General features: G+C 35.5%; 2 protein-coding genes across 2 annotated transcripts in view; one reads left to right on the top strand and one right to left on the bottom strand.

The window, feature by feature from the left end:
* LRRN3 (leucine rich repeat neuronal 3) overlaps positions 1 to 21,034 on the bottom strand; it is a 41,170-nt gene extending 20,136 nt beyond the window's left edge. The window contains exon 1 of the mRNA XM_009564435.2: positions 20,477 to 21,034. The gene's annotated coding sequence lies outside the window, so the exon portion shown is untranslated. The remainder of the gene's footprint in view (positions 1 to 20,476) is intronic.
* IMMP2L (inner mitochondrial membrane peptidase subunit 2) overlaps positions 1 to 22,254 on the top strand; it is a 446,080-nt gene that overhangs the window by 208,561 nt on the left and 215,265 nt on the right. The gene's annotated exons all lie outside the window — the stretch shown is intronic.

Below are 22,254 nucleotides of genomic sequence, written 5' to 3'. Positions count from 1 at the left end.
TTATAGAGCCTTATGGACACAGAAGACCAATATTCACTACTCTAATGTTTTAATGAAAGATGGAGAAACTACTGCAGGGGGAGGCATAGATATTTAGTTGCAAAAACCTAGCATTACCTTCAAAGAAATAAAAATGGAAAACTATAGTTACATACTGATGAAGATAAAGCAAAGCTGAGTATTCCTTTGAAAATTGTCACGTAGTATTCTGCACCAGTCCAAAAAAGTTTCAGAGCGGGATGAACAGGTTATGTTATTAGTAGCTTAGTCTATTGGTATAGGAAATGCTACTTAATATTTGCAGATCAAAATGTTAATTTTTAAATATGCTCGACTGATAAGCACTCATAGTTGTTTATTCTTAGGCTGAATAATCTCTTTTTAATTCTGTGTACCTACCATACTGATAATCTAGGAAGTTTTCAGGTGAAAGAGTTTTGTTGAGTTTCATTTGTTTCTCTTTCTACTCTACCAAACTATTTTCAAGGTTTTAATTATTTCAGGAGTTTCTATAGGACTCCCTCTTTGTGACTGTGTAGGAGAACTAAGAATTCCATTCTGTTAAAGAAGATGGGCTCCTGTTAATGTCCCCAAATACTACTTCCGTTTATATGGACTCAATATTTAGAACTTTTAAGGACAGGCAACATTTCTGTTCTCTGAACTTGTTAGATAATGTAAAAGAACTTCACAATCCACTGTTTTTGCTGGATGGGAAGGTATGTTTTGATTTATTTTGCTTTATTGTATAGATAAAATAGTAGGCTATATACAAATGTAATCCTTGTAATCTAGCAATAAGATCTGCACATTCTAGTGAAAAAAATCTTTCTGCTTCATTTGCTTAATTGTGAAATAGCATATTTTTCAAGCTGTTATTAAGGTTTGAAATAATTAACCTCATTAGTTTGGTAATTAGTTTAGGCAGATTGTTTTGGAACAGGCTCATTCCTATCTTACTACTACTGAGTCAATCATATTTTTATTACAAAAGTCACTCTAGAAGAATTTTTCACCATGGTTTTATTTGCTTTCTCTTTTGAAAATAACAGTAGCTAAGAAGCATGAAACAGAATTTGTTTCACTGAAAAAAAAATCCTTAATTCTAGAGGCTACAACTTGTTTGATGTTTTAATGATTAGAAGTGTTAGGCTTCCATTCTGTATATTGTAGGAAGAAACATGCAGGGGATGCTGAGGGGCATGGTTTAGGGATTGTTAGGAATGGTTGGACTCGATGATCCAGTGGGTCCTTTCCAACCTAGTGATTCTATGATTCTAATGGTTCAGGGTTAGATGAATTTGACAAATAGGTACCAGACAAATGCAGGGGATTGTTTGCCTCTATTAAGCAACATGCTTCTAAAGCAACAGTTGTAATAATACAGCCTTTATTAAATGTCCTTTTTTATGTTCCAAATGATCATCAGATTTCAGTGACTTCTGTCTGATGTGACAAATATTAACAGAGAACTGACACTTGCTGCAATACCGCATCTATTTCTTCATAAAATAGACATTGTCAGTACGGTGACAAGTAAAGTTGCAGAGATTGACCATAGGAAAGAAGGATACAGATAGAGTATTCTGTAGTTTGGACATGTGTTAGAATCTGGCTAAGATTAACTGTGGTCTCATTTAACTTTGGAATTGGAAAATATTCAGAATACTTCTTGATTAGAATTCTACTTAAGGTAGCTCCATCCATATCTCCCAGCCTTGCACATCCTGACTTGAGGGGTGCTCATCTGTAATGTTCATGGTCTGCCTGCCAGTCACCTTCAGAGTTTAGAAATCAAGTATTTGTTAAGAGAAGATCTCAATCTCTACAGCATGACTATGATTTTTTCTTTATATTTTAAATTTGGTCATTTCAGTTGCAACTTAGCTTTGTAAAATAGCTGTGAAATTATAAGTAATTTGTTAACTTCCTCTTTGATGATTAGAATTGTGAGCACAATTTAAAGTGATAACATTATCATAAATTAAAGTGTTGGTTTATTCTGAAAGCTGTAGGTTCAAAGTTATAACAGTTTTAGTCTGCTAGAGGTAGACAGGAGACAGTAAGATGAGGGGAAAGAAAGGGTTTTTTTTTCTCCCTCTGTTTTGTTACTCTCTTGCTCACCATCTTTGGAAGGTAACTGCGTTGGAAGTAAAACTGAATTGATGTTAATTTAATTCTACTTCTGCTGTACTCAGTGAATCCAACACTTCTCAAAAAAAAAAAAAAATCATAGCTTTTTCCTTTGAGGACACTTTTGTTGCTCAGGAGAAGACTATCTGTCTAATCACTGTTTTGAGACCCATGTTGTAAGAATTAGACTTCTCAGTCCTTTCTATGCCCCAAAAAGACAAGTGAAAACGGCAATTACCATGTCATCAGCCTGCTACAAGAGCTCAGCTTTTATGTCACATAATCTGAAAGATCTCAAATTCTGGCCTAAACTCTCTGTCTCTTTGGGTTATCAGTGTTTCCTGCTTTCTGCAGTGGGCTGTCATATGTATTAGATTTCACTTACCAGTTCCAAATTACAGAACTTAACTGATAATGGTTAACTGAAAAAATTATCCTTTTGTTAATGAATTGTATGAAAACAGGTTATATTTTTATACTTCTAGATATGTGTTTTTAATACTTTTTTTTCCATTTAAGCTATTTGAGTAAATGCAATAACTCATATTTGTTGTTTGATATTCTGAATGTATTGTTTACTCTCTGTAGTACTTTCTGTTGGAGCAACTTTCCAAGTGAATGACTCACTTTTTATAAACTATTTCTTATGGACTTTGTTGAATCCAAACCACAATTTGCTTTGCAGCTGAGTAATTTCAAGTAATAGGCCCAAAATTCATTTTGCACGGCTTTTTTTTGTGCAAACACAGTTTTATTCACACAAACAAATTTGAAAAACATTCCTGACCTATCATTCAAAATGTTTTATGTTCAACTTCCTATGCTATGGACCCAAGTTCTAAAAATACTAGAAATAATTCTAGAAATACTTGTAAACTCTTTCCTGAATTCTTATACCCAAAGAACTTGAACAGAATAATTCAGTGCACAGTGGGTTTTTTTTCTGCTGAGAGATGCTTTTTATGCCACTTAGTAAAGTCTATTAATTCCTAAGGGCTCAATTGTGTCTCGTTAGGCATAGATTATAGAATAGTGTAGTGAGTAGCTTCATTTTCTAAGATAACCACATGGACCTAGAGTGCCTCTGGAGCTTAGACTTGTAGAGTCACAAAAACCTTATCTTTCTAAGATAACCACATTGACCTAGAAAGCCTCTGGCTGTGAAAATGGTGGATTTGAGGACAGGAATTTGAATATGGGTTTCTAAAATCTCATTTATGATACGATAAGCAAAAATTATCCAAGCCACCCTTTTCCATATAAGCAATAAGATTTTTGACTGCTCCTTTCTCTGTGCCTACTGACAGAGATCTAGTCACAGTCACATTAGGTTTGCATTAGTTTGCTTCTATTGTTAAAAATGATCTTTTATTAAACTAAAACACATAATAATAAAGAAGCTACAGCTTAAGACACCAGATCATGAAGTTTCATTGATAAGAATAGAAAAATATTGCACAGATAAATCATTTGGAACGTTCATTATACATACTAAATTATTGCTCACTCACTTTGAAATGTGTCTATGGCTTTGACATTTAATCAGTGCAAGAATGGCAATAATCGAATTGCATATCCAGTAAGTAAAATAAAGATTAGTTTTCTTAAGGCCAGTAAAATGCAAATGCATTTTATTTTTATACATCTTTTCCTTTATTACTTTATGTGCTTGTGTTTTCCCTTGAAAACGTGTTTGGGGCCTTTAAGTGCAGAGAGGCTTTCTAAAAAAATTTCTTTCTCGCTCCTTGTCTCACTGTCTTTTATAGTTCATATATTTATTTTATCTGTTTATTTATCTGTACCAATGCAAGACACATCACAAGTAGGATTCGATTAAAAAGAAAGGGAGCAATTTCTAGACATATATATGTATACCATTAAAACCAGTATTGGCTTCTACTGAAAGTGTACTTAGAGAAGATATTAAGTTTTAATAAGAACTAAAGTAAGTAACATATGGAGAGCTAGCACTGACTTGAATGCTTACAAACAATTAGATTGTACAACATGTAACCTTTGTGCTGTGGCTTTACGTATCTGTACTGAGTATGCCTAAGTGTAATAAAATCTCTATAAATTCACAATAATTGGTGAAGGATTTGATATACTCAGATAACTACTCTGAATATTCCTTAGTAGAAAGTAAAGATTATCTGGTATTTTGACTCTGTTTTTACTTGTTTAATAGAGTTATAGATTATGGTTTATTGGTATTTACATCCTTGGTAATTGCTTTGCATCTCACTATAAAGAACTAGGCTGAATACATGCATAACATATTAGAAATGCCATTAAGCAAATGATTCTGAATTAATGTTTTGCCTCTCTATGCTATGCAAAACAAATTTTCCCCAATTAATTTACAATTGATTGCTCTATATTTTGCCCCAAGGGAATGTAAAAAAAAAAGTCTCTATGTTGCCTGCTATTCTGTTTCTGTAGTTTGATTAAACTAAGCATCAAAAGAATAATTTATTTTATGTATTATTAAAGCTAAATTATTTTAAATTGCAAGAATCTAACTCTGTGTGTGTGTGTGTGTGTGTCCGTCCCCTGGACTAGCATAGCCTTGCACCTGAATTTATTGTGCTTATTTTTTATATAACTGCATTATATGTACTATGTGCTTCCCAAGGGAAGCATGTACTTTTAGCATTTGGACTGCCCAATGTGTGTAGGTATATGTGGTATATATGAAACTAATGTGTTACTCAGTCCAATCCACAGACATCTCATGAGCTTTCATTAATGTCTGAAACACTTCTAGATTGAATTCTTCCAAACATCTAAATACAGAATTAGCCTTTGTCGTTTTACCCTCCTAATACTAGACCTGCCAAAATTTCAGGTCTTCTACAACTGCTACTGTTTTTCTTGTAAATCTAACACTATAATTTGCAGCTTTAGCCAAAAGCCATTCTCCTAATTTTTACAAGATTTCCGTCTTTGATGGCTGCAGAAAAAATGTATCTGGGTTTCTGTTTTCCTATGCTGAGCTGTTCCTCAGCTTTTGTATTGTTTCCTAAGGTATCTGATGACATAGAAGAAATCAGCAGGGATAAGTAAAATAGGCAGAGCAGCATTTAATGGTTAGAGCTTGTGAAAATAGCTGATGGGAAGAATATTCAAACATACAAATCCTTATTTAAATCCAAAGACTTTTGAATTTTGATTATTCTGTTTCAAGTACATATTTAGAAATATTTTTATTATCTGAATGAGCACAATCAGGGATTTGGAACAGAGTCAGGATTTAACGAAATCTTTGCTATCCAAAAACATTTTCATGCAAAAAAAACATGAGAAAAAAATGGGAGGTGGTAGAAGAAGCTTAAGATTCATAGCTTGACCTATGAACTGCAAGTTACCAATAAAGACTTGATTCCTGTTCTGACTGCTTGGAAAAAGGTCAGCCTCTAGGACTTGAGCTGTGGATCAGATGGATGTCCATACATCCTCTGGGTGGGCAGAGGGGCCTCTGCAGCCTTCAAGATACAAAAGAATAGCAGAGCTTTTCTTAAGGCTTTTTCACTGGTGGCTAACTTCAGTTGACTCCCTTTTTAGCATGGTGGGTTTTTTTGTACTACTGTTGCAAGATATCTCCCCGTAATTTATACTGTATCTAGGCACATAACAAAGAGTTTGCATTGTCTGGGAGGGAGGACAGCTGATTAATGTTTAATGGTTAAATACTTTCATTCTTACTTTGAACTAAAACTTAACCTTTGACAGATTATGGGAATTCGATATCTACCTTGTGATTATGCTTTGGAAGGTATTTCCTACCTCATTAAAGAAGTTTTGAAAGTTTTACTTGTTTGATATATAAGTCTACTAGAACTGTAATAAAAAGAGAATGCAGAAAGCAACTGTCAGGTTGGACAGAATATACATTTTTCTCCATGCAACTCATAATCTCTGTTTTTAATTTACACATACGGCAATAAAGAAAGTGGGACTGCAAAAAGATGCAGCAAAACATATACAACTAATCTTTCTTTAATATGCGTTCTTAAAACTTTGATAAAATACGCGTCCATGTTGTGACACTTAGTTCCCAATTCTCTGTGATGCTGAGAGATCTTGATAAAAGTGCACAGTATTATTTTGTTATAGGCTGCTCTATATCTCAGAAATAAACTGAGTAACATGTGGCAGTTGCTACAGTAACCATTTTTTTGCATTTTGCAGAAAAAGTCCAAGAATAAAACACATGTAAATTGTCAGTGTGCAAAGCAGCTTCATACGTAGCCTCAAATTCTCAATTTGTTTTTTTTATCGTTTGCCTCTATATTTACATAACAATAAGATCTGCTTCAGCTTTTACCTTGAATCTCTCCATACACTTGTACTTTAGATGGATCAAGGATTCATTTAAGCATTCAGCTACTAAACTTAATCCATTTTTTTTGCCCTGCAAAACTATTTATATTTACCGCCCATAATATATATCTGTAAGTGCTGATCATGTTTGCTACATGTGATTATCAGGTCATGTAAACAGATTGAAATAAAATTTTAAAAGTTATCCTTTGCACTTATATATGACAATATGTAATTGACAGCATCTGTCCTGAATATGAGTGTTTGCGTGAAAAGCCAGCAGGTATTTACGAAAATGGTATTTGGTTGTTCCTGCAAGTCTGAGGGTTTGAGCAGTAGTTATTAAGGCAATTTTTTTTGTGCTGGTTTTGGAAGATGTTTGATAATGAATTCTGCAAGTTGTTGCATAATGAGAAATGCACCCTTGTTAATAAAGGAAATAATTTTATGACATATCATAAAATTATTAACATTTAGATTTAAATTATGTTAAAATACTTAACCTCAGTGAATGGCAACAAGCAGACTTTGTGAGACAAATGTGAGGATCATAGATAAGAAGTAGTCTGTACTATTGTATTGCCATTGTTTTGGTGAAATCCTTAGTACTTCTGAAATGTCTTTGTTTTTCTTCTAAAACTTGTTTTGAGTTTAGTATATGCTTGTGTTGGAATATTTGAATTGACATCATACCAGTGATTAATATCAGCAATATAATTTGGTTTTTTCAGATTTTTTTCCTTTAAAAACAGTATCAAATTATTGATTTTACTGATGCTAAGGAATAGAAATGCAAACTATCTGCTCAAGATGGTTTCTAATATGAGAAAAGTATGCTAAGGGCTTCCTGACCCTTCTTCTAAATTTAGTACTAAGCAAATCTGATGACAATGATTTTGTGCATGTTCAGAATTTAGAACTGAAAGGGCTGTCTTATGTTTTCCACTAGTAACATTGAAGAAAACACTGGAATTCGGTGCTGCAGCCTGTTTCTGCCCTGATTTATACTCCATGGCTTCAGCAAAGTTACATATGGTATTATAACATGGTTCTAGTTTGTCAGCATTTGCACATTGCTGTCTTTTTTCAAAGATTAGGACTAAAAATTATGTTCATTTAATCATCTGTATAAGGTTACTCTAAATTTTAGGCAAATCTAATTGACTGGTTCATGTTTCTTAAATTACTCTAGTAGAAGTAATTACTGGATGAATCTTGGTGTTTGAGGTGATTCTAAGAAACTCGGCACAAATAATAGCTCCAAACTGGCAAGATTCCTCAGCAGAATCTCTCCTCATGAAACTCGTTGCAGATTTTAGTCATGTAGTGAGTGAAACAGTTTAAGTATATTCACTGTATGAAGTGAAAGGCAAAGTTTAGAGCTTATTATGAAGTTTTATGCTAATTCTAATTCATGACTATTAGTGCTGTATTTTCAAGACTGTATACAACACTGTAGTATATTCGTCCTCAGATCTGTGGAATGCACTAAACACCTGGCTGAGCAGAAATAAACAGATTACAAATAAAGATGGTAAGTGCTTCAGGGTATTGTTCTCCTCCCATACTAGAAAACAGTTGTTTTGTGTAATCTGAATAAATGTAGTGTGTTACTTTAAAAATTTTAAACAAGATAGGAAGGCATTTCAACAATTTTTAATATCTCACTGGGATGCAGTCAAATTACCCTTCTCTTGGTAGTTAACAACAAAGCAAGTATTACCTTCTGACTAAATGGAGTTTTATTTCCTTTGTAGCTGTTAGCAGTCTATCAGACTACCTGCCTTCTCAGAATTTCCACCTACTCCATACCACTGGCTCACAGACCAACTCAAAATATGTAGCAAGACAGAAGGGATAGTGCCTTTCACCTCTGGTAACATCTTAATTGCCCACATCAGATGCAGTCATACTAAGACATCCGAGCAGGCTATGAGAGCAATGGTACTGTAGATCTTTGCTTAAGACAGTGTTGGCAAAGAAGTGAGCCCCTCCACTGAGAGGATCATAGCATTGTAGAATAGTCAACTTGGAAGGATCCTCAGAGAGTCTCTATAGTCCAACCTCCTGCTTGAAGCAAAAAGTCAGTTGTTATGTCCGATCATCTTACAGTAGGTAAAATCAAATTTTAGAGTTTCTTACCAGTTGCTATGCAGAATTTACTAATCTTGTCCTTTGACCATCCTATTTCACATAGATCATATTTGATTTTGGTCCATTTGGATCCAATATTGTTCCTTGATATGCCAAGAAAAAATATTTTTAAGCAATTCTAATGCATATTTCATTTTTTATGCGACTGAACAATTTCCTGAGCCCCAGTTTTGATTATTCTTTATTGCTTCTATTAAAATATCTACTTTTCAATTAATGATGGAGTAGATGACTTCCACAAAATTTACTTAGACTTTGTGAAAGTTTGGCTAACCTCTACATGAGAGATTAAATAGCAGTTAGTGGATTTATACCACAAATTTTATATGCCTACCATAGCCTATTTGTCGATAGACAGTCTACAATCTCAACAGCTATTACAGTTTCCCTGCCATAGTTGTGTCAGGCTTGTAGGATGTGTGTTTATATAAACCTGTTATCAATTTGTCTTACTTTTTTTTGTATTTTTTTTGGTCTTCATGGTGTTTTTAAGGCTGATAAAATGACACACCAATACAAAGCATTGCTCGAAGAACTGATATATAAAATGAATTTAAAACAAAGCAAAGACTACAAAGACTTAATCCACATTCACTTGAGGTGAATGGATTTTCTGTCGTTTTCTGTGAACTTCTGTTAAACATCAGAAACTGTCAGAGCAGTGATGAAGAATAACACTTGAAGACTAGAAAGTTTACAGGTTTTTTCTAACCCTTAAAAGAGCAAGAGATATTTTAGTTTGAAACAGAAGGCCAGGACCTGTGTTGGCATAACTCCAAGTATGCCAACTCCAAGTATATGTATCTATATTCTTTACTTCAACTGAGAAGATGAAGAACCTTAAATGTACTTGAGAATTTGGACAATTTGTGGGCAATTTAACATTTCAGCAATTAAATCTTTGAAGTTCCATGCAATTTTACTTCCCTGTTCTAGTCATAGTTTATTGTTGAATGATACCTACTGAAGGCAGTATTTAAATGCCCCAAATAGGCACCTGGATCTGGCTTACATTGTGAGGCCTCTGAAGGCAGTGGGAGCACAGGAAATCATCAACTTTAAAATGTAAACTTTACTAGAGGAAGTTCTTTTATGTAAATACTTAAATAGAAGTTAAAAAACATTCTGTTTAAATCAATACTTTTCCAATGAAATCACACGTTTTTAATTGATGAACCATATAAGTAATACAATCCTTTCTAGACCAGCTTCTAAATGTAATTGTGAAATGGATTACTAACGGGTCTAAAAGTTAGAAATTATACCATATCATAGAGAGCCATACAGGAATAAGTACTATAACTTCTTTCATTAAAATGAAGCAACAAAGAATCTAGCACTACTGTAATTAACACTGAAAATGTCCTTGATGTCCTTTAATGTAGACATTAAAGCTTGCCTACTTCTTTCAAATATACTTTTTTAAAAAATAGTGGAAAATACCATGTTTTATCCACAATATCAGTCATATCTGGGCTAGTAGCTTGAGAGCATAAAATACGTAAATGAAATAATTCTGGTTTTGAGAGGGGGCAGGGGGAATGCTGGTTTGAGGATTTTTTTTTCCTATTCCCTTTTTATTCCTCAGTGTGATAGTAATGATCATGTAGAGAACAGAATTACTGAGACATGCTAACTGTAGGTGAATGGAGCATTCTTTAAGATTAACCAAACTCCAATGTTAGACATCTTTTTGATGGACTGGAGAGGACAGGTTTATGCAGCAAATGTGAATATCTGAGGATCACGGGATATTGTTTTCTTGTTCAAGCTATATAACTCATTAATGAACAAGAGAAAGGTATATGACTCTAGATTAGAACTGGAGAAAATGGGACACAAATCATGAACAGTTTTGCAATAAATTCTCAGTTCCAAGTTAACCATTGTGATAGGGAGTAAAAACCCATAGTTTTATGGTTAAGTCCCTTTTCTGAATCTTTAAGGAATTAAATTAAATTCTTAGTGCTACTAATGACAGGAATACATCCTTGATGTCCATGGTCTTTGGACAAAATGTTTTACTGTCCTCATTCATTTCTCAAGTAGCCATAGAAATACAGTAGTTTGGGGGGGGTTGGGGGGTATGTATTATTGGGGGTTTTTTTGCTAAGTAAATTAATTATAGCAACTCTTAAAAAACCAAAATATGCATAATCTTATTCCATTTACTCAAAGATGATAAAATGTCAATGTAAACACTGATGCTCATGTTCATTTTTCTACTTCATGGAAAAATGTTTACTACAGACCCATGAGGAAAAAGTTACAGTGAGGACCATGTGCTTCCATTTTGATACATCATTTTAGTGTTGATGAATAATATTTCAAGGTAAAGTGCTATTTAATTTTGAAGAGATTTGCTTCTCCTTATCAAGACTGATGAGATGCTATTCATTATTTCTGAACGTTAACTGTTTCCTAACACAGACAAACCAGAATGCACAATAGTTGCCAAATGTTTGGTATAATTCTATTTAATTAAACTCCATTTGTCCAGAAGTTGAAAACTATATTTGTTTCCAGCATCTCTCAGAGTTTACTATTTGAAAAAAACACCTAACCAACTTTTCTAGGCAATATGGACTGTGATTTCAAAGTTTTTTTGTAACTGTCTAGATCGATTTCCTTTTATTGGAAATCTTGTTTTTCAGAATTTTTTGGATGTCCACCTAGATGTTTTAGACAAAGAGGCTGTACCATAATATGTGTAACAATTAGGATTATTCTAAACAGGAAGAAAAGTTCTCATTGAGTAATTTTTTGTCTTTTACTTCGTGGCATGAGCGGAAATGAAGCAGCATGATGAATTTTTTATTTCTAGATAGAAAAATCAGGAAAACATCAAAAAGCAAAATAAAAAAAGCATTTACAGGTCTCTTCTGCATTTTTCAACATTGATGGGAATTTTGCTATTTACCACAAATGGAAATAAAATTACCCTCAAATATGGCAATTCTAAGGACTGTCTGTGAAAGGTTTCTGGATTGTTCTGTGTAGTATGGAAATTTTAATGGTAATAGTTTAATTTGTTTGTTTTTATCTGCTACTTCTCTTATAATTACTTTTAAACAGAACTCTATAAAACAATGTTAATGGGAAAGCAGAAACGGACATAATTAACAAACAATCAAGAAGGAATAAAAGATAACAATTTTAATTGAGACTCCCACGATGGTTTTGTTCCAGCCTGGTTTTACTGAGGTGTTTGAACACATCGGACATCACCAGCGATGCATGGTATCACCAGCTTTAGAGGTACAGGAGAGGGCTATTTATGTTTTACTGTCTGTGGCAAATGAGAAAATAATAGATATCATGTGAGTTGCAGTTAATCAGATTTTCTTTGTTTTATATCTTAAAGCTGTTTTAATATAACTTTTGCAGGGTTTTTTTGTGGTTAGCAGTAACAGAATGTATGTTATAAAATGAAAGTGTACCTGTTACAGAATGAAAACTGGTATTTGTTTTTTGTTATGCTTTCAAGGTGTGAAAGCATCTGTACCAGTGTGAACACAAGTGTGTTGGCTTTCCTAACTGCAACTGAAATACAGCAGTGGTGAGGATATGGTCCAAGGACATTAAGATTTTTTCTGAACCATAGGTTCTGTATAGCAAGTGTAGGTATGAAAATGCACGATTTTACAGATAACAGCACTGAAATATAGAGCCAAGTTAATTGTATTAAAATTACTCTATACACTAATAACTAAGGGGATTGCTTCCTGTCAGAGTGAGTATAGGACTTGTATGATGTATGTCCAAACTTGCAAATTATTATTGGGTCTGTGAAAGTGAAAGATGTAGGACTATTGCTGTGCAGTTCCACAGAATATCTGGCTGTTCTTTCTGCCCAGGAAACATTGAGTTCAACAGCTGCTCTTAGAAGACAGAGTACTTTTCCTTGTATGTTTTTGGAGTTTGGAGTTTAAACTCTAAGCCTAGCATAATATGCTGAATATCTCTTCCGTCTCTCATTGCACAATAAAATTGAAATGACTGGAAATGTGTTTGTCTGACACAATATTGATGACTGGATAATCTATATCAAAGTAATATTCGGAAGAATATGTTGCCTGAATTATACATGCTGGGTGAAATTGCTATTCAGACAAACATTTCTAGCTTTACAGATCGTTATATTTGCAATTACCTCATTTTGTCTTCTCTCACCCCATAAGGATACCCCTATAAATCAGTATAAAGGTCATTAGTCATCCATATCTTTCAAGTGGTGTAGAGTTTTAGACGTCTATTCGGGCTTACCAAGAAGTAACTGGTGAAAAAATTAAAATTAAGGAAGTAGTGAAATTACTGTATTCTGAGACTGCTATAAAGTCTCAGATGTCTTTCTTTAAAGTTAACATGGTGTGTCTTGTGAAGGAACAAGTATATATTCAAAATTGGATGGGTGGACTGTTCGGTGGATGAGGAATTGGTTGGATGGTCACATACAGAGAGCAGTGATCAACAGCTCAATGTCCAGATGGAGATCCGTGACAAGTTGTGTCCATCAGGGGTCTGTACTGAGACCAGTGCTGTGTAATATATTCATCAATGATATAGACAGCGAGATCGAGTGCACCCTCAGCAAGTTTGCAGATGACACCAAGCTGAGTGATGAAGTTGTCATACCAGAAGGACAGGATGTCATCCAGAGGCATCCATGGATAGGCTGGAGAAGTGGGCCCGTGTGAACCTCATGAGGTTCAACGAGGCCAAGTGCAAGGTCCTACACCTGGGTCAAGGCAATCCGTGGTTTCAATATAGGATGAGGGATGACATGACTGAGAGCAACCCTGCAGAGAAGCGCTTGGGGGTGCTGACTTAAGGAGTTTGACATGAGCCAGCAATGCATGCGCACAGCCCAGAAGGCCAACCGTATCCTGTGCTGCATCAAAAGAAGTGTGGCCAGCAGGTCGAGGCAGGTGATTCTGCCCTTCTATTCCTCTATTCCTCTATTCCTCTATTCTTGTGAGTCTTCATCTGGAGTATTGTGTCCAGCTCTGGAATCCTCAACAGAAGGAGGATATGGAGCTGTTGGAACAGGTCCAGAAGAGGGCTACAAAGATGATCAGAGGGCTGTGACTCTCCTATGAAGAAAGGCTAAAAGATTTGGGGCAGTTCAGCATGGAGAAGAGAAAGCATCAGAGGGGACCTTACAGTGGCCTTCCAATACCTGAACAGGGGCTACAAGAAAACTGGGGAGGGACTGTTCACAAAGGCATGTAGTGATAGGGTTAAGGGCAATGGGTATAAACTGGAGAGGGGCAGATTTTGACTAGACATGAGGAGGAATTTCTTCACGGTGAGAGTGGATAGGCCCTGGAACAGGTTGCCCAGAGAAGTTGTGGATGCCCCATCCCTAGAGATGTTCAAGGTCAGGTTGGATGGGGCCTTGGGCAGCCTGATCTAGTGGGAGGTGTCCCTGCCCACGGCAAGGGGGTTGGAACTAGATGATCTTTAGGGTCCCTTCCAACCGAAACCATTCTATGATTCTATGAAAAAGGTGTAATACACTGAATATATCTAGGATAAACTTAAAATGTTATGCTTAGAGGACAACCTAAGTAACACTTCTGTTATAAACTTGTATTAAATGGGAGTTTTGTGCATAATGTCCCTCAAGCTGCAGTGGTAATGAAGCACCACTTTCACACTGAAACGCTTTTTTTTAGAATTTTATATGCGAAAATTTTGTACTTTATAAATTCATTGTATTGTTTCTAAAACATATTTTTGCAGTGGAAGAGGAGGAAGAATTTTTAAAAGCAATGTCTGATTTCTGTATAGGACACACGAAAAAGAGCGTTTTTGTGTTGTGCAGTGGGTTTGGAACTGTTATTACACAGAGAAGAGGTTTTTCTGGAAGGCTCAGCCCCAATGTGAGCCTTGGCCAGAGCAGAGACTGCTGCCTCTCTGCTCCTTCTATGGGCTGCAACAAGCAGCCTGCTGGTGTGAGGAACTCAGCAGGTAATTCTGCACTTTGGTGGAAACACTGTGAATTAGCTCACTCTTAAGTGTCATCTGCAAAAATTGCTCATGCTTGACATGACCTCTAGAGAAAGCCTCTTTCCAGCAGGGACAGGAAGTTTGGGGATTTGAGAGAACTTGGCGACAGAAATGAGCTTGTGGTCAAGAAACTAATATCGCTAGTCCTCCGAATTACAGCTACCGTGACACTTGCTAAAATCTTTGAGAAAAGTCTCTGTTTCTGCATTAAAATTATTACTGTCAAGATGAGCTATTTTATTAGGAATTTAGGTGCAGAATAAATCACATAAATATGATAGAAATAGCAACACATATCTCCCTTTTCAGCTGAGGTGTGCCACTATGTAAAACAGAAGTAGGAGACATTTGAGTTTATCCTTATTCAGGGAACAAGTTAAACATTTGCACTTATTTCAGTGCCTCCGAAGTCAGGGATATATTTCTTCTGCTGTCTTGAATAAGGATGACTTTTTGTTTTAGTAGCATGATGACAAAGCTATCAACCTGCTTGTCAGCTGTGGTTTCCTTCAATCACACTATAAGAGTCCTAGTAATATCTGACCATCACATTGCCTTTGAAAAGATTATTTGGAAGATCATCTTATCTAATCCAGGATGATGCCTATTCTAGGGTGATTTTGAAAATGTTTCAGTGGACAATTTTTCTTTTCACTGTGTGTTCTATCACTTCATGTTTATTCTGGTTTTGTTTTGTTTTGGTTTTATTTCATAATTTATTCAACAGATAATTTCTCAAATTGTCTGATCCCTTGGCAGAAACTTGTATGATTATTTATTTATTTATTTATTTGCCTCCCTCTCAGGCTGGTAGCTGGCTGTCCAGGGAATTTTTGGTACAGCTAAACTTAAGATTTTAACCTGTCTTACATCAAATGTTTTAGAGACTTTAAAGGTTTTCCTAGCAGAGTGGCTGATATTTGCATGATAAGAACCCTCTACTAAAAGACTCTTGGAGTTCCTAATAATCAGCAGATATTTTGAAAAAAGTATCCCCTGTAGCATTTTATTCAGCTCTCTAGTATTTACCTCTGAATACAGATGCTTATACAGGAACTGGAACTGCTAAATAATTTATATTATGCCAATATTGTCAAAAAAACATTTTCCAGTTTGATTGAGATTGTGGGAGTCGAGAACAGAAAGGAGGCAAAAATTCTTTTCTGCTTTAATTCAGAGGTCAGTGGAGTTAAGCTACCATCAAATTTGGGGAAGATATTTTAATGAATTCTAGAAAAACAGGAGCTGAATAGAAATAATGGAAATACAGATATCTTATTTAATATTTCCTTTCAATTAGAGCATTACTGCTCTTGCCCAAGCAGTTACAGTGAATAGGCAAGATGAAAGAGAGTGAGTTTTATTGAGATAAATCTTTTCTGAAGAAGAAATATTTCTAAATGGGTCTGGAGGACAAGTGTTATGAGTGTGCCTAAGGGAACTGGGGTTGTTTAGTCTGAAGAAAAGGAGGATGAGGGGAGACCTCATCGCTGTCTACAACTGCCTGACAGGAGGTTGTAGTGAGGTGGGTGTCGGTCTCTTCTAACAAGTAACAAGTGATAGAACAAGAGGAAATGGCCTCAAGTTGCATCAGGGGAGGTTTAGACTAGATATCAGGAAAAATTACTTCATTGAAGGGGCTATTGAGCATTGGAACATGCTCATTGGTTGAGTCATCATCCCTGGAAGTATTTAGAACACGTGTAGATATGGTGCTTGAGGACATGGTTTAGTGGTGGACTTGGCAGTGTTAGGTTTATGGCTGGACTTGATGATCTTAAAGGCCTTTTCCAACCTCAGCAATTCTGTGATTCTGTGATAATAGTTTCAAGGATATGCTGAATAAATCTGTGTTTATGAAATTAAACTTTCCCTTTATTTTAATGTCTTTGCATTTGTTTGCACTTTGCAGAAAACTAGTAAGCGAGTTAAGGAATGCTTGGGGTGAGAGCATATCTGAAGCTTGTTCTTCCAAGCAGTTTGTAAATTAATGCTAAGAAAACATAAAATAGAAGTAAATGAGCATGGTAAATATAATCCTATTTGTCAAATGATATTTCCTTTGCTTTATATGACTAGAACATGTTTTTAAATATGGAGGGAAGAAAATGTGCATGTATTGACAATCTTTTTTTTATTTCTTGGCTATTCTTTTTATTATGTTTGACTTATTACAATCATAATCTTCCGTGTGTAAAGAATAGGAAATTCTCTTGTGAGAGGATAATTGGATCAAGCAAAATCGTAAAAGAAGTTTGTATTTCACCCTCAAGAAAGTGCTTTCTCAGCAGGTGTCACACTCAGCTACTCTCAAAAGAACCCAAAGTGGAATAATCTTACTGATATCCATACTGGATGTTTCTGTGGTGCAGATGAGTGTAGCAGCATGTGCTATGCTAATAAAACTTTGTAAGTTCAGATCAGCTGAGGATATGAATTTATTGTGGAAACCTTGTTGACATTATTTATAGATTTTGTGTATAACACTGAAGGTTATACTGTATGTTTAAATAAAAGTTTTTAGCATGAAGGATATTGAGGAAAGTTCTGTATGAAAAATGTTATTTCACAATATCAGTGTTTAACAATTTGGTCAGTTGAATAAGTAAAAGGCACAGTAATTTGTTTTTACAGTTACTTTACAGTTATAATGAGAAGCATTGATTTTTCTCTTAATACTGATGTGTTTAATGACCTTTCTAATGACATCTGTCACTATTGTTTCTTCTCAAATTCTGCTGGCATTTTCCCTTTGGTGAAGTGAAGGATTTTAATTGCTTGTTGTATTGTTAGAATGAAAATTAATATTGTTTTCAAAATAGCATGAGGGCCTGAAGACTTCTGATTAGTTTATGTTAAAAAAATTTAGAAGTTATCTGGTTTTGGTCTTCAGAGAATAGTTCCTTGAGTGCTATGTCTGACACTAGTTTTTCATTGTCAGTTTTTGCTAGTTGATATTAAGTAGAGATTGTGGAATTATAGTGGAAGAGTTTATTATGATAGTTTCTGACAAAAATCTCTCTCAAGAGTTTCTTTTTTCTTCAGCTTTTAATGGTACTATCTGAAGGAAGGGTATAAAAATTAATTAAAACATTGATGTACCGTAACTCACTAAAAACATATGCCTGTAGTTCAAAAAAGGTTTGACGGTTTTTCTGTGGTGACTTTTCTGTCAGAAATAGGATAGAACTCTATTTTGTACTGCTTATCTTCTTCTATTGCTTTAGATGATTTAAAATTTGGCTATTAAACACCAGCCATTTAAAGTTAGAGTGATTAACACCAAGCAGTAAAGCTTTTGTTTTGAGTCATTATTGTTGTAATAAAGATTAGGGGTAAGACTCAAAGAAAGTGGTTTCAACACTGCTAAATGGTTTGATCTCACTTGCAAACTCTTAATTTTGTCCTCTAGTGTCAAGGGACAAGTGATCCTAAGGGATTTGCAGGACATGAGTATGTCCATAAGCTGTTTGTTCTTGATCCGTTAACAAAGATTACACATATTTTTCATCTGTGTTACAGATAACGATGTTGACTAGTTGATCTAGTCTAAATCTGATGCAAAGGAGAAATACTCACCTACTTCTGGGTACTCCAAGCAGGCATGCTGTCATGTCATGCTCAGATCTACCACCCTGAAAGGTGGTACTTCGGAGTTGCCATAACAACATCAGCCAGTCATTTTCTGACACTAAAACATTATTGCAGGAGCTTTGAGGAATTATTGACCAAAAGACATTCAACATACATTTTGACTGCTTTCCTGGTTAGGAAAGTCTGTACTGTGTACTCAGACAATGCATCTACAGTGTTTTCCCTATACATGTATGATTGGAATGACCAATTTTTTCTGAAACTCTTTGGCATACCTACATATTTTAAAGTAGCACATTAGCATATAACTGACAAAACCCAGTATGCATTAGTGTAAAGTTACTCTTATTTACTTAATTGTTACATTAAAAATTAGGAAGACTAAAGGCTCAGGAAAGGTAAGCATGTACCATGGTATAAAGAAAAAGTTTCATCTGAGTGGTCCTTTGCATGTAGCATGAAGAAATCCGAATCAGGTTTTCTCTCTTTATTGTATAGCACCGTCTGTAAAAGTCCAAACCAGTAGCTTGAAATTCTTGCTTAAACAACTGAAATGCGTATGGAATGGGGGTGAAAACAGGATATTTAATTAATTGAACTTGAGATTGTGGTTCACATAATAAAATAAGCCGTCTTGCTTTAAACAGATTTCATAGACCATCTGAAATAGAGGAAGCAAGCTTGCCAATAGCAGGAGCTAATGCTTCAATATCTTTCATTTTGCACTCTGAAAAGGAAACCTCTTCTTAAGCTCATACATTTTCCAGAGGGAATATCGAATGCTGTGGCATATTGTCAGAGCTGCTTTATTGTCACCATTTACAAAGGTCACTGGAATTAATTGACTTCTTACCATACATATTGTTAAGCTACCCATTTCCTGACATTTATGGAAAGGCAGCAGGCTTACAGCCATTGGCTAATCTGTTGATGGTTGTTTCACAATGTTTGTTTCTCAAAACACAGTAACTCTAAAATTACAGGCAAATAATTGCACTGCTGCAAGGAAATAGATTCTTTATGATATTCTCCAAGGTGTACAGGAGTGAGGGGGTGGGGAGAGAAAAAGGGGTAGGAGAAATAATGTAAATACTGAGCTGTTTTTAATACAGGGATAGTATTCTAAAAAGCAAACAAAACCATGCAGATTGGGTTTTTTCCCCCCCTTTTGAAGCATGCATTAGGTAGATAACCTATCTTTTTTTGTGGTGTAAAGTAAAATCTCTCTGGCTTTCACTGATGCATGAATCACAGATCATGCTGATGGACTTTACTGAATGTGTTTTCATCTGAAGGGATACTGAGGTGCTTTTATACTGCATGAAAGAAATGACATACACATGCATAAACACAAACACATTAGGCAAAAGTAGTACTGGCATGGAATTTTGTGTTAGGTTTGTTACATAGAAAATTACTGTCCTTTTTTTTAATCCCCTTGCATTTACTGCCCCCTCCATCCTGCTATGTTGGGTTCTTCCCTTTCTCAATAGCAGTGCTCGAGAGAAACTCCAACTAGACATGTGAAAACAAAGACATTGAAAGCAAAGGCAAACAGTTCCGAGCCTTCATATACTAAAATAGGCAAAGCTTTTATAGTGATGGATTTGAACAGTTTCCTTACATGAAAGTATACTTTAGAGCCACTCTGCTGTGATCCTGTTAATTACCAAAGAAGATTAGAACTCTTCTGCTTAATGCAATCCTTTTTACCTACCACGTCCGTTCCAGCTGCATCAGTAATCAGACATTCACACTGTCCCTTCTGACTGGAAAGGGGGTGTTTTTAAGCAAAGTCATTTGCCACAATCCTTAAGATGTAGCCTGGCAGGAATTCAATAACTGTAATATGCTCATTCAGCCTCATTGCTCAGTGGTTTTTAGGTCTTGACATAAACAGCATTTCCCTTAACCCCAGCATCGGAGAAAAGAAGGGAGGCTGTCCTATATCTTGTTTTATTGGTATCACAACACAGAGCAACTGTGTAATTTGATTTTGCATCTGAGACATCAGGGAAAATATTCTCCCTTTATAATTTTTTACCCTTTGATGTTCTTTCAAGCTAACAAATATATAAATCTGATACTTTTGCAAGCATATTTAGATTATCTCTGGCACTAAAAGCAAATCACAATTGTATTTTTGTTCAGAAAGTAAAATGTGAAAATAATAAAATAACTTTACAAAAAGAAGAAAAGGGAAGGAGTTTACATGTTAGGGTGAAAGTCAGGATAAAATTGAAAATAAAGAGGAACTTACCCTATAATAAGAGTAGTTTCAGAGCTGGAGGAGTTCTTGCATCTCGGTAATTTTGATTCCTTAGTTCAGGTAGCCACATACTTGTATCAAAGCCAGAGTCTGAATAGACGTGCATACATGTATATGTGTGTGTGAGTCAGTGTGTGTGTGTCTAATGGTATATAATACAAAGACGTATCTATTGATATCCTACAACATGAGAGACTCTCTGTGCTGCCAGCTGAGATCCCTTATGTTTGCCAGAGCGCTGTTGCTGCCTGGCTGACTGAGGCTCGCAATCCAGTGGAGAGAGAGAGGAGGGGAGGGAAAGAGACGCTCGCTAGCTCTTCTTATTCCTCCTTGTTTCCATGGTGGTTAGTGGTGCATCGCTCACCCGCTCACTTGTCAAACTGACATGGTGCTGCCTGCTCAGCGGTCATTAATAACTGAGCCCCCTCCACTCCCCAGAGAGGAGCCAATGCTTCAGCGTGCCCAGATGCCGCGTAGTACACGCGGCTGCACCAGCCTGGTTGGCCGTGGGAAGCTGTCTGTTACGTGACACTGCTGCTCTGGGTATGGATACATGAAACAAGCCTTTGCACGCTTCCAGATATCTTCCGATTTGTAGGAGTTACAGGGCACACTTTGTGTTTGTACAGAACAGCTTGGGAGGTTTAAATTCTCCCCTTCCCTCTCACCTCCCCCCCCTCCTTTTTAAGGCTTTATAACAATGTTATTTGTGTTCAGAACAACTGATTAGAGATCACTGAAGTTCTGCAAAGGCTGCTGTAGTTCAGAGAATACTGCATGTTGAAAACACCCAGGAAAATGCTCCCTCCCACCCCCTAGTTTTGCAGCTTTTTTTTTTTTTTTTTTTTTTAGTTTAAGAAAGTAAAGGATTTTTCATATTCCTCCTTTTCCAAATTTCATAGAATATTAAATTTCATTGCCTACACTTACCAGTAGAAAGTAAGAGCAGTGAAACATCTTTTAAAGAAACAAAAATTCAGAATAATCTGAGGAAGGGGTTGGTTAAATAAAGTCAATTTTGATCTCTGTCTACTTGACTCTGTCTTTTATGGCCATCTAATTATATAAACGCTATACTGCACAACTTGTTTCTTCTCTTCCTTCCTCCTTCCTTTCTTTCTACCTTTGTGTCATACTGTTGAGTGAGGAATTATTCTTTTTTTTTCTACAAACTATGAAAGCTTAAAGAACCAAAAAATAATTCAGGATTTGTTTTTCAGTGTAAGGGAAGTGTGCACTGAAATATATCACGCCTTCCTCTAGCTATATAAAACAATAAATGGGCTAGATGTTGTTAGGAAAAGGTTTTGTTTTAGTCATATATGTGGTTTTATATGAAGGAATTACTTTGTAATAGAAGATGAACAATAGCAAAATACAAATAGTTGGTTATCAACAGGTCAAAAGGAAGAAAATGCTGAATATCTTACATGAATTCAGTACTAGAGCCCTGACTGAGGCAGAGTACCCTCTAGTGGATTAAAGTGAAATGTACTTTTGATTTCACACTCCTCTGCTTTGTTTGGAGAAAGGCTTTTAGTCCTGTCTAATATTAGTATGAAAAATTTCTTAAGATTAGCAAACAATGTAAATTAATGTACTTACTGCAACAGCAGTAGCACCAGAATCCTATTATAAAATGGTTACTATTTTATGAATACTATATATCATTTTGATTCACTATGAGTCTAAGATTGTGGACTGCATTATTTTTGTTTTTATTCTGTAAGAAAATAATTTTACACTTTATAAAATCACTTATGATGAAA

The sequence above is a fragment of the Cuculus canorus genome, chromosome 1 (assembly GCF_017976375.1).
Source record: "Cuculus canorus isolate bCucCan1 chromosome 1, bCucCan1.pri, whole genome shotgun sequence".
NCBI lineage: Eukaryota > Metazoa > Chordata > Aves > Cuculiformes > Cuculidae > Cuculus > Cuculus canorus.
The sequence above is the reverse complement of the archived record's forward strand: the minus strand, read 5'-3'. Positions and strand labels throughout refer to the sequence as shown.